Source organism: Hetaerina americana, unplaced genomic scaffold (assembly GCF_022747635.1).
Source record: "Hetaerina americana unplaced genomic scaffold, ioHetAmer1.1.p SCAF_50, whole genome shotgun sequence".
Classification (NCBI taxonomy): Eukaryota; Metazoa; Arthropoda; class Insecta; order Odonata; family Calopterygidae; genus Hetaerina; species Hetaerina americana.
The window spans coordinates 3,513,275-3,530,812 of record NW_027287096.1 but is presented as its reverse complement, the minus strand read 5'-3'; positions in this window follow the sequence as shown (position 1 = coordinate 3,530,812).

The window sequence follows — 17,538 nt, the reverse complement described above, 5'->3', positions numbered from 1 at the left end:
TATTTACTGTCGTAGAACTCATTCTAAGAACCGACGACGCAGTGACACCCAGGTCGTATTTCGGTACCCAATCAGCTTTTTTGTTTTCCTCGCGCTTTGAGCAGGTGACGTTTCCGCCATTACACTTTGACATATTTTCACCCTCCCGATCCCGCGGGTGCCCTTTCGTGTCAATTGCCTGGCGTTCTTCTGGACCACTTGCCGTTGCCGCTCACCCATCCCGCCCTCTCAATCACAGATGACTAATCCGCAAAAGGGGATAATCCTCCAAACCTGCTTGCCAAGCAGTAGGTGTGGTGGCGAATGAAACGGACTGTGAGAGAAGGTGAGGGGCTCTTCCTCATCCCAATCCCTCAGGCCAACCCCGCAGCCTCGACGGAGAGAGAGCGGCAGCAGGCTGGCGAAAGATTATTCGCGAGGAAAGCCGCTGCGTACCCGGCGCGCGATTGATACAATTTCACCTCTTCGGATCTCAACGAGCTGTAAACACGGGTGAGGGTCCGATGTTTCGTGTTTCTGGGCGTTATTTGGGAGGGGTGAGGGAGGGGAGTGGGCGGAAAGAAGTTACATGGACGTGGGAGTGTGCGTTTGAAGCGGACGAAAAACATGACTCGGGAGGAACGATGGCATAGGAAGGAAGGGGAGAAGTTATGGGGGATGGGAACAGGCTGAATGATCGGACGAGGCGACCCCCTGCACGGTTAAATGAAAGGGGGGCACAGTGAACGTGAGGATGGCAATGGGTCGAGAGGCTGCTTAACTGCTGGGATTTGGAAAGGGGAAGGCGGGTAATATTTTTAATTCTGAACTCGCGTTGTAAAAGAAGCAATGGATGTTATTGATTTTTCATTAATGTCCTTTCTCTTAAATTCATCTACAGTTTCGTCGGATTGTATGCGTACCGCACGTTCCACTTCCAATACCAATTGGGGTCTGCTGGCTAATCAAAGACAAGCTTCCAGCCCGACGTACATATTGCCATTTTATGGTCAATCATCTAGCTAGGTTGAAGACTAATGACTTGATTGTGCCAAATGACATATGCTGTGATAGATGAAATTTATACGGGTTTTATAGCCTGGATGAAATACCAAGCCCTCCCGAGGATATATCGTTGTATTTTTGTATTCAGATATTTTACTAGCCAACTAAAAATTCCCTCTCCACACGAAAGAGAGGACGAGCAATTTCCACAATCTTTGTATCCCTTAAATTGGTGATTAAGAACGCTGCTCTGGTTTTCTGTATGCAATTCTGGACCGACAATTCTGGAGGCAAGCGTAATTCGCACATTATGGTCGTGCGAAATGATAACAGGAGATGAATGATTTATGGTAATTAGTTCCTCATCACGCTGAAATATCACTTTCTGCTGTGAGCAGTGGCCTATGCTTACGTAGTCAACCTTTTCGGTGGCCGATCATGTCGAGTAAAAAAGAAGCGAGGCAAGGGAAGCCAAGCCCGATAGACCGAATGAGAAAAGGAAAGCGGGCGTAAAAGGGAAGGATGGAATTGGGAAGAGCGGGTGAGGAATTTTTAGGAATTAAAGGGCAATGGGTGGATGAGGGATTAGTGGTACGGGGTGGGCGGAGGCTATTACAGGGGAGAGAGAGAGAACGGGTGTTTTCGGTGGGAGTCACGTGAAAAACAAGAGGGTGCGAAATTTCGATCCCCATATGAGGGTGGCGCGAGGGTACGGGCACGGAGAAGTGGGGGAGTGAGACGTGTGTGTGATCGACTTGTTTGGTTGGTTTGGAGAGGGGGTGGGTGGATGGTGGCGCTGCGAGGGGTCCGTCGGGACTGCATGGGGTGAGAGGAGAGGGGCTGGGGCAGAGGCGTGGGCAGGGAGTTAACGGGAGAGGTTACTTTCCTGTTGGGGTGGGATGCGTGCGAGAGTGATGTGAATCGGGAGGGGGGGGTCTGCGATGCGTTTTTTTGCGGACTCTCGGTAACCCGCCGGCCCTGAGTGGATCGGTGACGGATCGGGCGTGAGATTGAAGCGGGTGGCGGTGCCAAAGCGGGTGCGAGGATTTCGAGGGCATTTTGGGTTTGGCGAAGAGAGAAGTAAAGGGATAGGACCAGGGATGGAGGCAAAGGAGTGAATGGTGGGGGAAAGAGGGAGGGATATTGATGGGGTGAGTTGTGATGTAGCTGGGGTTTTTGGAAAGGCGGTTAGGTTGGTGAGAGAGGAGAAAGGTCTGCTGAGGGTGCTTTACGTCGTGACACGGGAGTCTTCACCTCAGAAATATGCGAAGTGGACTCTTGATCGGTGCCCATGGCAGTGAAAAATCATAGAAATGCGGGGATGGGTGACTTATTCACGAAGCATTCCAGGAATGGCGTAGTCTTCTTTGCGTCTTAGATCCTCTATTTTCGGCAGGACCTAGGCACTCCTACTTCATTCCTAGCATCATTCTTTTTTATCAGTATTTTTGCGAATAGTGTCATTTAAGTCCATCACATCTTGTATTTTTTTAATTGAAATTTTGTTTCAAAGTGAAAATATTAGCCCATTTCGCACAAGGTTTTTCAATTTCACCAAGTTCATACCTATAACATAGGTGTTGACATGCTACATGGAATTATTTTATAAGCATCGAAGAATGATCGAGGTTTAATGGATGTAAAATGTACCAGCAAATGCAAATAATTCCTTTACTTTTGGAATGAGTATTCGTATGCTGTTTTTCTTCTAAATCTATGCTGCAAGAGGAAAGGGAGTAAATTGCATATTCCTCAGGTCTATCGGTTTTTTTTAACTCCCACAGAGGGTATTTTTGAAAATGAATTCTCGATCGGCCAAATTTACCTGGTCACTTGAATAAAATTCAATTGGAGTTGCATTTGCAAGAAAAGAAATTAAACTGACAGAATTTGAAATGAGGTCCTTGCTTAAAGAAAATATTTTGTATGTTATTCTAGCTACTGTTATAGACTCAAGGAAATGCCTCGCAAATCAGAAGGGGAGTGTGAATCGGGAACGTCATACGAAGCACGTGCAAGCACGGGCATCCGAGTTTTCCGCAATCGCGTTTTCTCTCCTCCGCCCGACTATTTAAATATTCTTTGCATTCCCCATACAGATTTTCACCAGCCAAGTCGAGTTCCTTCCGGGGATGCGATGATTTCAGGTTCCTGAGTCCTTGTGATTACATTTATTCTTCCCTCCGCTCACCTCTGCGCTCGTAATTGCACAAGGGCTTTATTTGCATCTGTGTAATCATCTATTTCCGTATTAGATCATATCACTTTCACCTTTAACTCGTTCATCTTGATTTTAAATGAAGAGAATGTAGAATATAGTACGGGCAGAATATCATTTTGGCTTGCCGTCTTGGTAGAGCTGAATAAATAAAAATAGACGAGTTTTACGTGGTAAATGATTGATTGGCTAATATATAAAAAAAATGCCGGAAAATAAACAAAACGTACATCAAGCAGAATCATTACAAAGGCAAGTTGATGTAGAAGCGATATATGTTGCCATTCATGGAGCTGGGATGTAGAAAATATAAATATTATAAATTAGAAAAGTTCTCATCTTCAAAGGACTTGTTTTCACGTTTCGCTTAGGCTTCCAAGTGAGCAGTTTTCTGAGACGTGAGTGAGCGAGGAAGTGTTTTGAGAGTGAATTCATAGGCCGATTTCAATGTTCACATTCGGTATATTGGAGCAACCTCCACCTGGGCTGGCAGCTGCAGCTAGAATCGAACTAATCAAGCGCCTTGAATTTTGACTTCGGCTGAAAATTATTGATTGAGTAGGAAATAGTGGGAGAAGGCAGTTGAAAACTATTCGTTCCAGATTATAATCCGTAAATGAATGAAGTACAAAAAATATATCTCTATAGGTAATTCCATGGCATTTTTCCATTTTGGCGCAGTTTTACCGCTCTTAATATCCCTGTTTTATATCAATCGAGATTTTCCTCTAGATTCTCTTTGATTTTCCTCTTTTTGTTTGATGTGTGTTTGAAATACTATTCGTGGCTTTTTAATGATAATATAAGATATGGTGGTGCCTTATTCAATACCGAAACGGTTTTGCCTGGATTGGTAACCATAGTTTATACAGTGCTCACATAGATGCTCGACATGACTCCCAGTGACTCCCATAAAAGAGTGGTAGAAGGGAATTCATTTGTTTTTACGGTCAGTAATATGATCTGCTAATTAAAAGATCACGGGTTTTTGAGTTTATCCTTGGGTTAACCGTTAGTTCGACCTCTAGGAAATCTGATGGAAAACGGGATCGGCAATGGTGATCGCAAGGTGGTTTTAGAAAATCATGGCTCTCTTGTCACTTTTACATAAATATTTTTCCAATACTTCTGACGTTAGTAAGAACGAAAATTCATTTTCCTGTTTTCGAAAATTCATTACACTGTGCCCATGATAAATACATTGCATTAGTAAAATTAATTTGGGAGAGCATTTCAAAATGTTTAATTTATTCGTCTCAGTGACAGAGTCGTTAATCCATAATTCGACCATTAAACAGAGCTACTATTTGCCAGCAGCGGCTAGCAATTTAGGGTAATATTATTAGAAAAAAATTATCTGAAATTTATTTGAACGGTGGAATTTTTGAGAATTCCATGCTTAAAGTATATTTGGAATAAATTAAAAATTAAATATTTTACGACTCCTTTTAGAAAATAATTGAATATTATTGGTCTTTCAAAAATTATTAGTGTTTATCTTCACAATATAATTGTTTTTGGATGCCGATTGTGTACGGTCAAGTCTGTGATTACAAATACGTGTTTCAGAATATTTATTTTTCAAAATTTTGTTTAAAAATGGATGAATGTTGATATTTAAAATTTTGATTTAGTCAGCCGAGAATGGTGAGCAGAAAGGATATTAAACGCCTTCTGAAAGTCTATCATGTCACCATGTTCAAGATATTATATTATAACGAACATTCCAATTGGCGCAATAGTGAAAAAAATATGTTTTTGCACATTTTATTTGGAATTTTTGCAAAAATTCCCTAATTATGCGGTTCACGCAGTTTTGAAATTAATTTCTCTAAAAAGTACATACATAACTACTTAAAAGAAGTCAGTTATCTAAGTAAATTTACCTAGCCTGAGTGGTAGGCAATAAAAATGAATGTTGTCGTAGTATTACATAAACTTCAGAGTCGATGCTGGCCTGTTTTGAATCATTCAGAATTTATCATTTTATTTTTTAGAAATTGTCTTTTGTGAATGGTGAAAATTATGTGGTATGGCCTTAAACAGACAAAAAAGAGAAAAAAATAAGAACAGGTTAACACATTAAGGAGGGTTTGGAATTAAAATCTAATAACTTTTATTCCTTAAAAACAATTTTTTCATCCCGAACTCATACTAGAATGGCATTTGAGTCGTTGGCTGACTCCTTTCTGATTAAACCAGTGTGAAAAATTTTCACACTTGCATGAGCAAGAAGACGGTTTTCATTGAGGTTCTTCAGAAATAAATCTCATTACACCTGCTTGCATGTAATCGCGACGAATCACGGAGCAAACGTGCTGAAATGTTTTGGGTGAGTGATGATCAAGTGGTTTGCGCGTTTGCTGGGCTCACTAAAGAAAATTGAAATGAAAAAATGAATGTTTTGCTTTAGCCAATGAATCAAATCTTGATTATTATATGAAATGCGCTCTTCTTGATGAATGAAAATGGTGTTCTATGCGGCGCGGCGTATTTCATCATATTTTAAAAATACTCGTCAATCTCTGAGTTATGATTGATGTCGAATAGGTTGTTGAATATAAGAAAAACATATTAACTAGATTTATTCGCACCATCAAATTGAAAATCTAGTATTTCATTTACTATTATTTTTGGATAAAGTGTAAATCTCCTATGCAAAAAAACTGTGGCATGTCTTTTCATTATGTACGACGGCATTTTTTAAATAATAACGGATACTCGGCGTTTTCAGGATGTTTCACTTAAAAACTATTCTTAACGGGACAGCATTTGATCTTTCAATAAATATTCGTAATTTCTTAACTTTCTAACGGTCACGATTTTAAAATAGTAGATGGTTTTTGTCCCGTTGTATTGTAAAATGCTTTAACAATCCCTTCTAATACAGGCTGCCATGTTTTCGCATTAAGGTGTTCTTTCTCCCAACAGCGCGCTCTGATTCTTCGAGGAAATAAAATTTTCGAAACACAATGCAAAGAATTTTTAATATAGGACTCGCGGCAAACCCCACTCGACAATATCACTTATTTTTCATTCATGCGTGAGAAATAAAAGCTGTTTGACGCGCCGAGACAGTTTCTACGGGTAAAAATTCAACGAACAGATAAAAATGGAAAATAAGTTGACGCGTTGAATCAGTTGGTGCATGGGAAGCTCTGTAAAAGAACGGGAACACGGAGGAACTGGATTCATGATATTCTCCTTTACACCGCCCGAAGTTTCGAGGCTTAGCGAAGGAATAGCATCGTGACTTTTTATTTTTATCAGAACTAGAGTACTATTCTTAACTTTGTTTGTATCTATTTGTATTGCTCCATTGTTTTAACTTCATTCACTCGATTCCCAACTCCAATTTCCTCCATTCACCTACCAATTCTTTTTGTTCGGAATATTTTCATATCGCCTCATCCCTCACCTCCTTCACCTTTTCTCTGATTCCTTTCGGATGTGACCATGAAATTCCAATTTACCTTTCCGCAAACAAAGAAACCGTAGGAGAACTTTGAATCTGAAACCTTTCTTTCTCCCATCTCTATTCCTCGAAATCCCTCCACTTTCGACGAAGTAAACCCAAAATTGGTATCAGTCTTTTCCAATTTGGAAATGTTTCCAGTTTCTTTTGCCTTTCAAAAGGCATACGGAGCAACCTCGTACCTCTGGCTACATAGTTTTTTCTCCACTTGTAGTTAACATAATCTCGTGGATTGTTGCGGGGTGAAAATCGGGGAATCCAATTGTTTTTTTATTAATAATTAATAATAATTAATATAGAATTTTCTATCTACCCATATCTACCCAAATCAGAACATAGCTTCGATAATTTAGATTATATTATACTGTTTTTTATTAAAATTATTGCCTAAAATTTTGCTTATTAGTCATTGCCGAACCAAAAGAAAAATGGTTCCTTCGAGCAATTTGAAATTCTGTTATGAATATAGTGAAAGCGCCTAGACCTGGCTGAAAATCTTAACCTTCATAGTTGCCATAGCTCGATTAAACAATGCATGCCTATTTTTCGCCAAATTCATCGTCAAAATAGATAAGTGAAATAAATGAGAGATAAATCGAAGTTATTTGTCAACTATCCGAAATTTTTCCGTGGATTCTTAAGTATGAAGGATTGTGAATAAAGGCGGTGATGTTTATGGCCCATAATTGGATTATGTCTCAATTTCTACGACCAACGACCGATTTAATAGACTTTTTCTAATGCTCCTATATAAGGATATACAGTGAGGTTTAAAATCGATTTAGTATTGGTCACAAGAATACAGGTTTAAAGTTTTTTTAAATAACTTATAGAAGATTTTGGTACAATCATGTGTGTGGTAAGATAGTTACAACTGATGAAATAACACAACGGATTTTTTATACCGCCAGTTTATTATTAAAGTTGTAACGCAATCCCCTTTCCACGACTCTTCGTCCTCCTTTTTTCCCGATCATTTGCTCTCCTTACTCTTTTTGGGTTCCGGTGGGCGATTCTTCCTTTCTTCGACCCACCCCTTTCGCCCTTTCACCTTTGCTCTGCACATTCTTATTGCTTGCAATCCCCCTCGCGTTGCTTCCATCACCGCTGCCGTTACCAACGCTACCGGATTGGAAGGGAGTGAAGGTGAGAAAAAAAAGGAGCCAGGCAATTTTGATATTGCGGTGTTGTTCGCTTTGGAGGAAGGCGAGAGGCGATTTTCTTTCGGGCCGAGAATTCCTTTCACGTAACCGGCGAGGTCGTGAACTGGAACACTCATGGAATCAAAACTTCACCCTCTCAAGCGTTTGGTTGAGAGATACGGTCGTTCACCCCTGAGGCATGTCATATTAACTCCTGAAGTTAGTGGAAGGGGTGAGATCCATACGGGTATATAAATTAAAATGAGAACGCTTCGTTTGGTGAAAAAATATCGGGGTAATTCGATTTTAAATAACATAAATTTTAAATAAGCATTCCCTTTTAGACTGGGGTGGCGAAAATTGATAGTTGCTCCTTTGTAAGGGCATGGGGCTCTGTGGTGATAAAATTTCCATGGTGTAAAAAAGAATTGGAGGTAGCCATTATAAATGCAACAAGGGAAGTGATTCATCGAGCAACTCCATCTATAGATGTAATTTCTTAACAATGACTATGTTATCCATTTTCTTAGATACGAACACCGAGCATTTTGATTTTATAAGAATCTATTAATGATGATCTTACAAGGTTAATTCATTGGGAAACTGAATTCACAAAAATTGAATGAGGAGTTCTTTCAATACGAATAGTAAATTAACTAAACGTCGATTCATCGTCTTATAGGCAAAGTTAAATACGATTGAATCTAATATCATCACATCAAATCTAATGTTCCGCCACATTATCAGTGACTTGACTTTTTAGAAGTTTCCATATCTCAACATGCACAAAAGTGCAGATGGGAACCTTGCACAAAAATAAAACGCGAGATTTGAACAAACGGCCTTCGATTTAGAAAGAGTGCGAAGTTACCCATCTAATTAACCGAATCGTCTTGCCAGGTTCGTTGCTTTACAAACTGCGTGCGAGGTTGGTGCGAGCGTGGCACAAAAATTACCCATCTATGTATTCTATGGATTAGCTGAATATTTTTTATTTGAGTTTACGTGTAGTGGAGTTAGTTAATATTCCGTCATAAGTGTGATTTGGCTGGTGTTAGTAGATTCTTCAGCCCAATTGAAGTCGAAAGCATTTGGTAGTAGTAGTAGTTTTTAGGGGAGGCGACCGACAGCTAAGGTCATTTGCTCCATAGGGGATGGACAGGAAAGGATGAAGGGTGGAGAGAAACCCGGCGACGGCATTAGCCTACTCTTTACGAAAGGCACCAAGGGGTCCACAGTTTAAAGTCCCATCCGACGGACGGCGTACTCACTCAACGTGCCCTCCACAAAGCACCTCAAGTAGGGATCGAGATACCTCTGAAAAATATTCAACACCGCCGGGATTTGAACCCGCGCCCTCAGGGTGGGAAGCAATTACGTTAGCCCCCACACCATCTCGATCCCCGAAAGCATTTGGGAATGCGCAAAGATTTTCTGTCCGAATCCCTCACCACTACGTACAAATTTGGAAGATAGCAAGTATTTTATTTTGAAAACAAAATATCGTACCTCATAGGTCTTGAATTAACCATAACATTGGAAAAAACATCGTACTTTCTCGTAGAATGTTTATGGGTATGACCCGTTTCACTATGGTATAGCATCATTAGGTGTGTTGCCGTAGCACGATGTGTCGTCGTGCCAGTAAATAATCTGTGGAATAGTACGTTGTTCCATCATATGTTATGAACGTATTCAACTTCAGCAAAGTGATGCCTGAATTGGAAAATGTTTAACCTTGACTTAGATTTTCAATGCCCTGCCATTGCTGTGTGAATATCGGGACGTAATGCTCATCCCGTTTCGGTTCTTCCTCTCCAAACTCATGACAGGAAGGAAGTTAATCCTGCAGGAAGGGTGGAAGGTTTTTGGGTCCATGCTTGGAGCGGAGTTCCCACCTTCAGTTAGGTTTTTGACCCCTAAGCTGCGCCGTAAATTAAGGGTCACGAACTTACTCAAATACCCACGGGGGTAGAAAGTTAGTGTAAAGGATCGAGAAAATCCGTTGACTTGACCGACCGTGGCCCAAGTGGATGGGATGGGCAGATAGAAATCTAAAAAATAACATAAAAATCGTTTCGGTCGGAGATTTAGCACATCAGGTAATATATCCAAAAGATAAGTAGCTGAATCTCGGATTGTTAGCAATCCTGGTTATATGAGGGAGTTTGATAAGAAGGGACAACGGGTCTTCCGTCATTGTTTTTTTATTCGTCGTTAATTCATTAAAACAAGCTTCCTCCACCCCAAATACCCCGACGACTCGCGCAGAGACATTCACACGCAGCTTCTCCTCCTCACACAAACCGAAAATTTGAAACAAAAACCCCTTTTTTCCACAGTACCCACCCTTCCCTCCTCCGCATTTCAGGGGAAAAAATAAAGAAATGCAAAAAATTGAAAAAAAGGAAAGGGAATAAAAAATACTTCGGCTCACCCCCTCATTCCCCCGCTTCCCTCCCACCCTGATCGGAGTACATTTCCATCCAACACCTCTCGGTCTTTTCTCATCGTCACACCACCACTTTACTTCCCGAGGGCAAACGGGGCGGGGTAGTCTAATTTCGCAACCTACCCTTCTCCTGCCTCGTTGCTCCTCACGCGACCCCACACCCCCGTCCCGCTTACCCTACCCCTCACCCTCGCTCCCCTCCCATCCCATCCATCCACCCATACACCCCTTTGGCTCTTTCCATATCTCTCATTCCCTCGCGCCGCCTGCCTCCTACCCTCAGGGAACCGTCCGGCCACTCCTCCTCCTTGCACCCCCCTCCCTTATATCCTTTTCCTCCCCTCCGGGTTCAACCCCTTAACCCCTGCCCTTTCCCTCCTTCCCACACTCCCGCTACACCACCCTTCCTTTGCCTTAGGTGTGCGGATGGAGTTCTACGGGAGGGGGCGCTTGAGAGTGAGGGTGGACGGGGGTGAAAGGGGTTTACGGCGATCGTGGTAGGGATTCTCCAATAAAGGGAGTGTGTGCTGGGGATGCTGGGGCGGGGGTAGCGCGAGGGGGGTTGAGGAAGGACGCGGGAGGGATAGAAAGGAGGCATTGAGGAGGGGCTCATTCTTGTACACGTGGTAGTTGAGGGGCGGGAGGAGAAGGGGTTGACGGGGTGGGAATGCAGCAGCAGTAAGGTTGTGGAGAGGGTCGAGGCGGGTGGGTTTCGGGAAGATGGATCGAAGAGGGTTAAAAAGGAGAGGGATGGGGGAGTTGAGGGTGCGGGAGTGGAGGTGTTACTATCGAGGGGAGCAACGTGGTTTCGAAGAATTGGATGGTGAGAGGGAATTTGGGGGGGGGGAGAGGCTTGGGGTGGGTGTGCGTTGGGAAAGGGGAAGGTGGAGGGAAGAAGCGGTGGGGGGCGGAGAAGAATGAGAGGGCTAGGGGGAGGAGGGAGGAAGATCGGAGGAGGGGTGGAGGTGGTTGGAGGTAGTGGGGTGGTTGTGGTGTTCTGAGACGCGCGGGGTGGAGCGTGCTCCCGGATCCAATTCTTTCAGCATCCCGGGCCAAAAAAAAGAGGAATACATATTTTTATGTACATATGAGTATGTATATATGTATGTATGAATGTGTTTTTATGTACACGTCACTACCTTATTGTCGCACGTGCCTCCCTCTCTCTCTCAAATGATAAACAGAGACGCTGCATCCCTCCTTCCTTTTTCCCCACCCCGCGCCACTCTTTCTCACCTCTCTTCTCGAGCCTCTGTTATGGATGCTTCATTCTCATTTTCACACCCTTTCCCACCGAATATTTCCAGCCAACGCCTGCACTCCCTTCCAAACTTCCTCCCTCTCCCCATGCACTGCCATCTCCATCCATCAAAAAAATATATACATATTATATATATATATTTGCAAACCCCCCGCACTTTTTTTCGCACACTGAGCTCGTCTTCTGTTTTTCATTTTTTTGTATATATGTAGGTGTATATTCCCCCTTTTTTTCTCTCTCTCTCTCTCACTGTCCTCTCCTCTACTGGTCTTCCAATGTTTTCCTCCCCCTCTCTCTTTCTTCCCTTCCTTCCTTTTCATTTCCTCGGGATATCCTTCTCTCATCTTCTATCCTCTTATTCGCACCCTTCCGCGTAGTATTTTTTTAAGGACGTATACCCCGCAATCCGTTTTCTGGTGCTGTCGCCAGCAAAGGAGAGAGAGAGAAGCGAAGGGGTCGCTGGTGTGTGGGAGGAATCGGCAGCCGCACGCTCGCGGGGAGGAGACGGGACGGACTTTTTCGCGTCAGACGGGGGAGTAAAAATTAAGTAAAAAACACAAACAAGTAGAAGAGGAAGGGGCTGAGGGGAGGGGGTGGCAGGCAGAATGCACCCGTGAGAGGCGAACGCAAAAGCATGCGTGTGAAAATGCGCTTTGTGTGTATACTCATCTATGGAAGCACACGCGTCTCACACGGTCCAATTGGAGAACTGCGGGGGGAGAGACAGAGAGAGATAGAGAGTAGAGAGGGAGATGGAGCAAGAAAAAGAGGACACGAGGGCGATTTTTTTCCAGAGGAACTAGTGACACGTCGATAACGTGCTGATGAAGAGAGGGGGGAGTCTGCGAGTAGGAACACACACCAAATGCGCCTTCAGGCATTCGCGACGTTCATCGATCTCGTCGTTATTTCATGGTTGGCCATCACGAAACAATAGGGAGGGGCAGAAGTGGAGTGAGTAGAGGTGAGTTGGTCATTATTTTGCTCTCTTTGGCGAGTTTTCATGTTAATTTTAGTCGTGATATTTCGTGTACTTGGGGAGACGAGCCAATCTTCAGGAAGTAGCGAGAGAAATTTGAAAGACTATTAGGGGAATACATCCCGAGTGTTGACATGGTAATTTGCAAATTTTAATTTGGACACAACGTATCCACCAACACAAAAACTAACGCATGCCACTGTCGGACATTTTGAAGTGAAAATAAATTTCACAATTTCACCGAGAATGAAATAATTTCCTTCACGGGGGAGATCAGCGGGTGGGGAAATCTTCTGATCGTAAGAAAACAGTAGTAGAATAGATGACATCCGAAGTTTAGGAGATTGCTGAAGAGTCCCTTAATTGATTTATATCTCGTTTAAATTTTAGAAATGGAACTACGAACACATTCTTATTTCATGCATTTAAAATGTTTAAACAACTCTCCTATAATCTAGATTTAGACATAGAATTACTTCCATTTCGTCAGAAAAAGGGATAATTCATAATGTTCCAGACTGACTAAGACTAACATAATCTTCCTGACTGTATCCTGGAGAATTTCTCTTATTCTTCTTCCCTCATAGAAACAAGATGTTTCACAAAGATCACTCGCACCCTAATGGTTGCTTACGGGCAAAAAATCTAATTGGAGAAATACTCTGCGACCCCTAATTTGTGAGAATTATCAATTTCTCCCTTCATTCGGCCAAGAAACAAACGATATCAACTTCAAAAGAATAATGGAAGCTGCAAAACAAAGGCTCTCTCCGAAATTAAGTTTTATTTTTTGATCTGAAAAATTAGAGGGAGTCTGGCTAGGAGACAAAAGGATTATTCTTGAAAAACAAGTAGAATCTCCTATGGCGATTGGGAAATAGGAATATATCATATTTATCAGTTTTCCGTAGGTCTATTGGCGATTCTTGTTTTTTTCATTCCTGTAAGGTTTAAAGACGGAGGACTGCACCGGCAAACCTGTAGTATATATATATATATATATATATATATATATATATATATATATATATGTATATATGTATATATGTATATATGTATATATATGTTTTCCCCCCACAAGTACTCACACAAGTCCGCCACCCAGAGGAAGGAAAAGATTTTGATGACCAAATCATATTTTGCAGTGAAAATGCACACCCCTAGCACATGCTTTCCTCGAAGTTAGAGGGAGAGGGAAAGCGTGCCAACATAATAATTCATTTTTAAATTTGTTGTGTATTCAGGGAAAATTTAAAAAATTATCTAAAGAAATCCATTTTTTCATATTTACAGGAGATTTTTTCAAGAAAAGTTGAAAAGAAACCAACCAGAAGGAGTGCAGTTGCCCTATAAGATGGAGATGTGGAACCAGGCATACGTGGAGTTCTGTGTAAGTTTTAGAGTTTATTTCTTTCAGTTACAATTTTAATCTAGTCAGTACAAATCCTTACGTGTTGTTTTAGCGGATGCGATTCTGGCAATGTATATAATATTCCTCTATCTCTGGTAATGCAATACGCTTCCCCGCCTAACGAAGCTGCAAGGACGTATGGCATGACACGTGCAGGAAATTTAGATATGGTCTTTTTAAGAGACTTGAAAAGTTCACTGTTCCTTCAACATGAAATATTGGCAAAAGTGTAACACTTAAATCACAACAAGAAAAGTCAAACATCGTGAAGGGTAAAGATGTGTCCCACCCTGGACTTAATGCCGCAAAGATCTGTGATGGTGTAGTATGATTTTAAAAAGTGATTTTATTAAAATACTTATAACGACATTTTATGACTGCCATGCACCAAAAGTTGTAGATTTCATAGTTATTATTTGAAACTGTAGAAAAGAGCTACCGAAAGATGTCATGTTTGAGCCGAGTATGATTATATTAGCGTTTCAATATTGCTGACACATTGGGAGATTTAATGCCATTTTACCTTTACACCTTGACATGTGCTTTTGTGTATAAACGGTTGATACACGTAAAGGACTGAAACCAGTGACCAAATTATATACATACACTTATCTCTTGGTTGGTGGGCTAAAGTTGAAGCCTCCAGCATCATTGTCGGTATTTCTGGTGCTTTTTTGAGTCAAATTAATCGAGTACCACCGCATGACGTAGTGTGGAGATAGGATGTAATTCTGCGATGGAATTGTTTGAAAAATTACGGATTAAAATGATGTTTAAATCCAAAATATTTGCAGCATAAGGGCGTAGGCTTTAGTTTCCCTACGAGAAAGTCGATTCAGCAATTCCGACCCATTTACGGAATGGATCTGGCAGCCCTCACACTTATATTGGGCTCTTATCGTGCGGTCGCATTTACTCCAGTCCAAAACCGGAGAAAAAATAGTTACGTCGGTCCAGCTGGTAGGAGTGAAAAAGATTCAGAGATTGAAAGGGCAGGGACGAGCCATAAGAGAGGGGTAACGCTATCTGAGACCAACTTTTCGATGTCGCACAAGAGAGGGAGCGATTCTAAAAAAAGAAATAAATGGAGAAAGTAGGAAGGGGAGGGAGACGGGGATTTGGTTTCGAGCGTACGGTGGGGATGGGAAAGGGTTGAGGGGAAGAACTGGGGGTGAGGTGGGGGTGGAAGACGGGCTAAAACTTATGGCAACGGGTGTGTGAATAATGGCGGAGGGTGCGAGAGAGTGGGTGGGGGGCGGGAAGGAGAGGAATGAGAAAGAGAGAGAGGGAGACAGAGAGGAATGACGCGAGGAGGAATTATGGGAAGAATTATTTTGATATTTTTTTATGCGAGAAGAGGGAGGCAAAAAAAGTGAATGGAAAAATGAGAGTAGAAGGGGCGAACACACACGCGGACTGGAATGCGCATATTGGTGTTTCTCATCTTTCCTCTTTTTCTTTTCTTCCCTTCTATGCACTTTCTACCATTCTTTCCTCTCCTTTCCTCTTCAGCACGCCAACTACCATCACCCAATTTTTCTCCATGCATTTCGGAAGAGAAATTTGTCGCCTTTCTAACCATAGGGTTTGTTGGATGAATTTCAGTCAAATAGGGAGTGAATAGGGAGAAGGAAGGAAATAATAAAGCTTTTATAGTCCACCAATTAAAAGGAGTTGAACCAATATCTTAAATGTGCCATGAAATGATTTGTTCATGTTGTCCTGCCCGAGTGTTGAAATACGCAAATATGATAACGGCGAAGGTATTTCATCTCACTTTAAGCGGAATGTGTGCATTAAAGAGAATATATTTCTATTCGTAAAAGGGCAACCTGAACACTGTTTTGGGCAGTAATGAAGGAGAAATTGCTGTAGATCGATTTGTAACGGTTTTGTTGTGTTTTTTGAATTTGATGGTAATACATATGCTTGCACCAGCATCATGTGGTTGTAATAAGGACGTCTCAGGCTGTTACAGATCAGCATCTCATTTTGTAAAATTTTTATTTGTTATCCCGTTGCATAATTAATTTGTGAATTCCGGGATATAACCTCGATGTAAATTTTAGAATCCTTTGTTCGCGACTGTAACTCGAAATTCACAAACATTCGGAAGGCCGCCAACAAACGTATTTCAGTCGTCTCTCTTAATTTGCATCATCGGTCACTTATAATGAGAATATTTCCCCTATTTGTTAAGTTCAAAATGGAAAGAAAACATTTCAACGCTTGGCACATAGAGCAATTCATTATAGAATATTTTTCTGCTTCTGTAGATTAACCTATTTGTTTCCAGCGTTTCGCGTCCTCTGCTTGGCTCCTCACCGGGCTTAATCTCAGCATTGTAACCGGGTTCTTTGCAACAACATAGGGCGCGAGACGCCAGTGAAAAAATAAATCGACACATGTAATCTGAAAAACATACATAATAATCAAGAAATCCTGTGAATATGTAATGGATAGACTAAAAGGCTCCCTCCTCTTCTATTATAAATATTATAGCCAATCCATTTTGGAACTGTATATTTTTTAAGGCTCTGGCAAATATCGGAGAAAGTGAGAGAATTACGTTGGTATAGGGCGGGGCAGCGGTCAATTCACAATGCCACCCTGCCCATGGTTTTTCACAAATATTCATAACTCGCCCGTTTCCAACAACTGTGCATTGGGTAGAAGAAATGACGATATTTTTCGCTCCTTCGATGGAGGAGAAAAAAACAAAAACGAGACAGTTTAAAACGAAGGGATGAAATGGGTTTCCTTTGAAATGAAATATGTTATTTTCGAACGTAGCGGATTCCTATTCTGTTTCAGTCATGTTGAAGATGTCCCCGCCCAATCAACGACGAGGTCCTATGTAAACATCATACTGTATCTGTCATTTGAACTACCCTCAACGTTATTTCGGAAATTCATATTGACAATTTATTTCTTGCGAGACCAATGGTGAACTCTTCTTTGGCTTAGGTCCTCAGTTTGAGGCAAAAGTAGGAAGAAAATGGTGGAAATAGAGATGAAGTAAAACAAGGGAAGAGGACATACGTAGACTTATATTGATGGGTGAGACGACGTAAACTGGAGGGAGAAGGCTAGTGAAAAAAATGACAGCTTATGTTTATCCATTAGACAATAGGAATTTAATGAATGGAAACATAAGCCTTAGTATTATTTCGACTTGGGATCATTGCAAAATAAAGAAATATGGGGCGAGAAAGGACTGTCAAAAAAAAATGGGTGAAGGAAAGGAGGGAGGATTGGGAGAAGAATTTTGACTGTGACGGTAAATAGAATGTTTTATTTCGTCTACGACGGCTTGCTCCTTTGAGTATTTTGTAACAGAAAACACCGATCAAAAACATTATATTTCTCTCGAGGGGAAACTAAGGTAATAATACGAGTAGCAACATTGTTGTGACAATTTATAAAAACAAGAAATCATTGTGTGTTTATAATTTACGTTATGTGGGAAGGGAAATGTGAGTGGAAGAATACACCGAAAGTCTTTTGAGACGCCTTTCATTTTCTTTCTCTCTCTTTCCCCTCATGGTTTGAAAACAACACGAGCGCAGAAATGTCTCGCAGATGCTCCCAATGGTTGTGTGAGCTCGCGTAATTA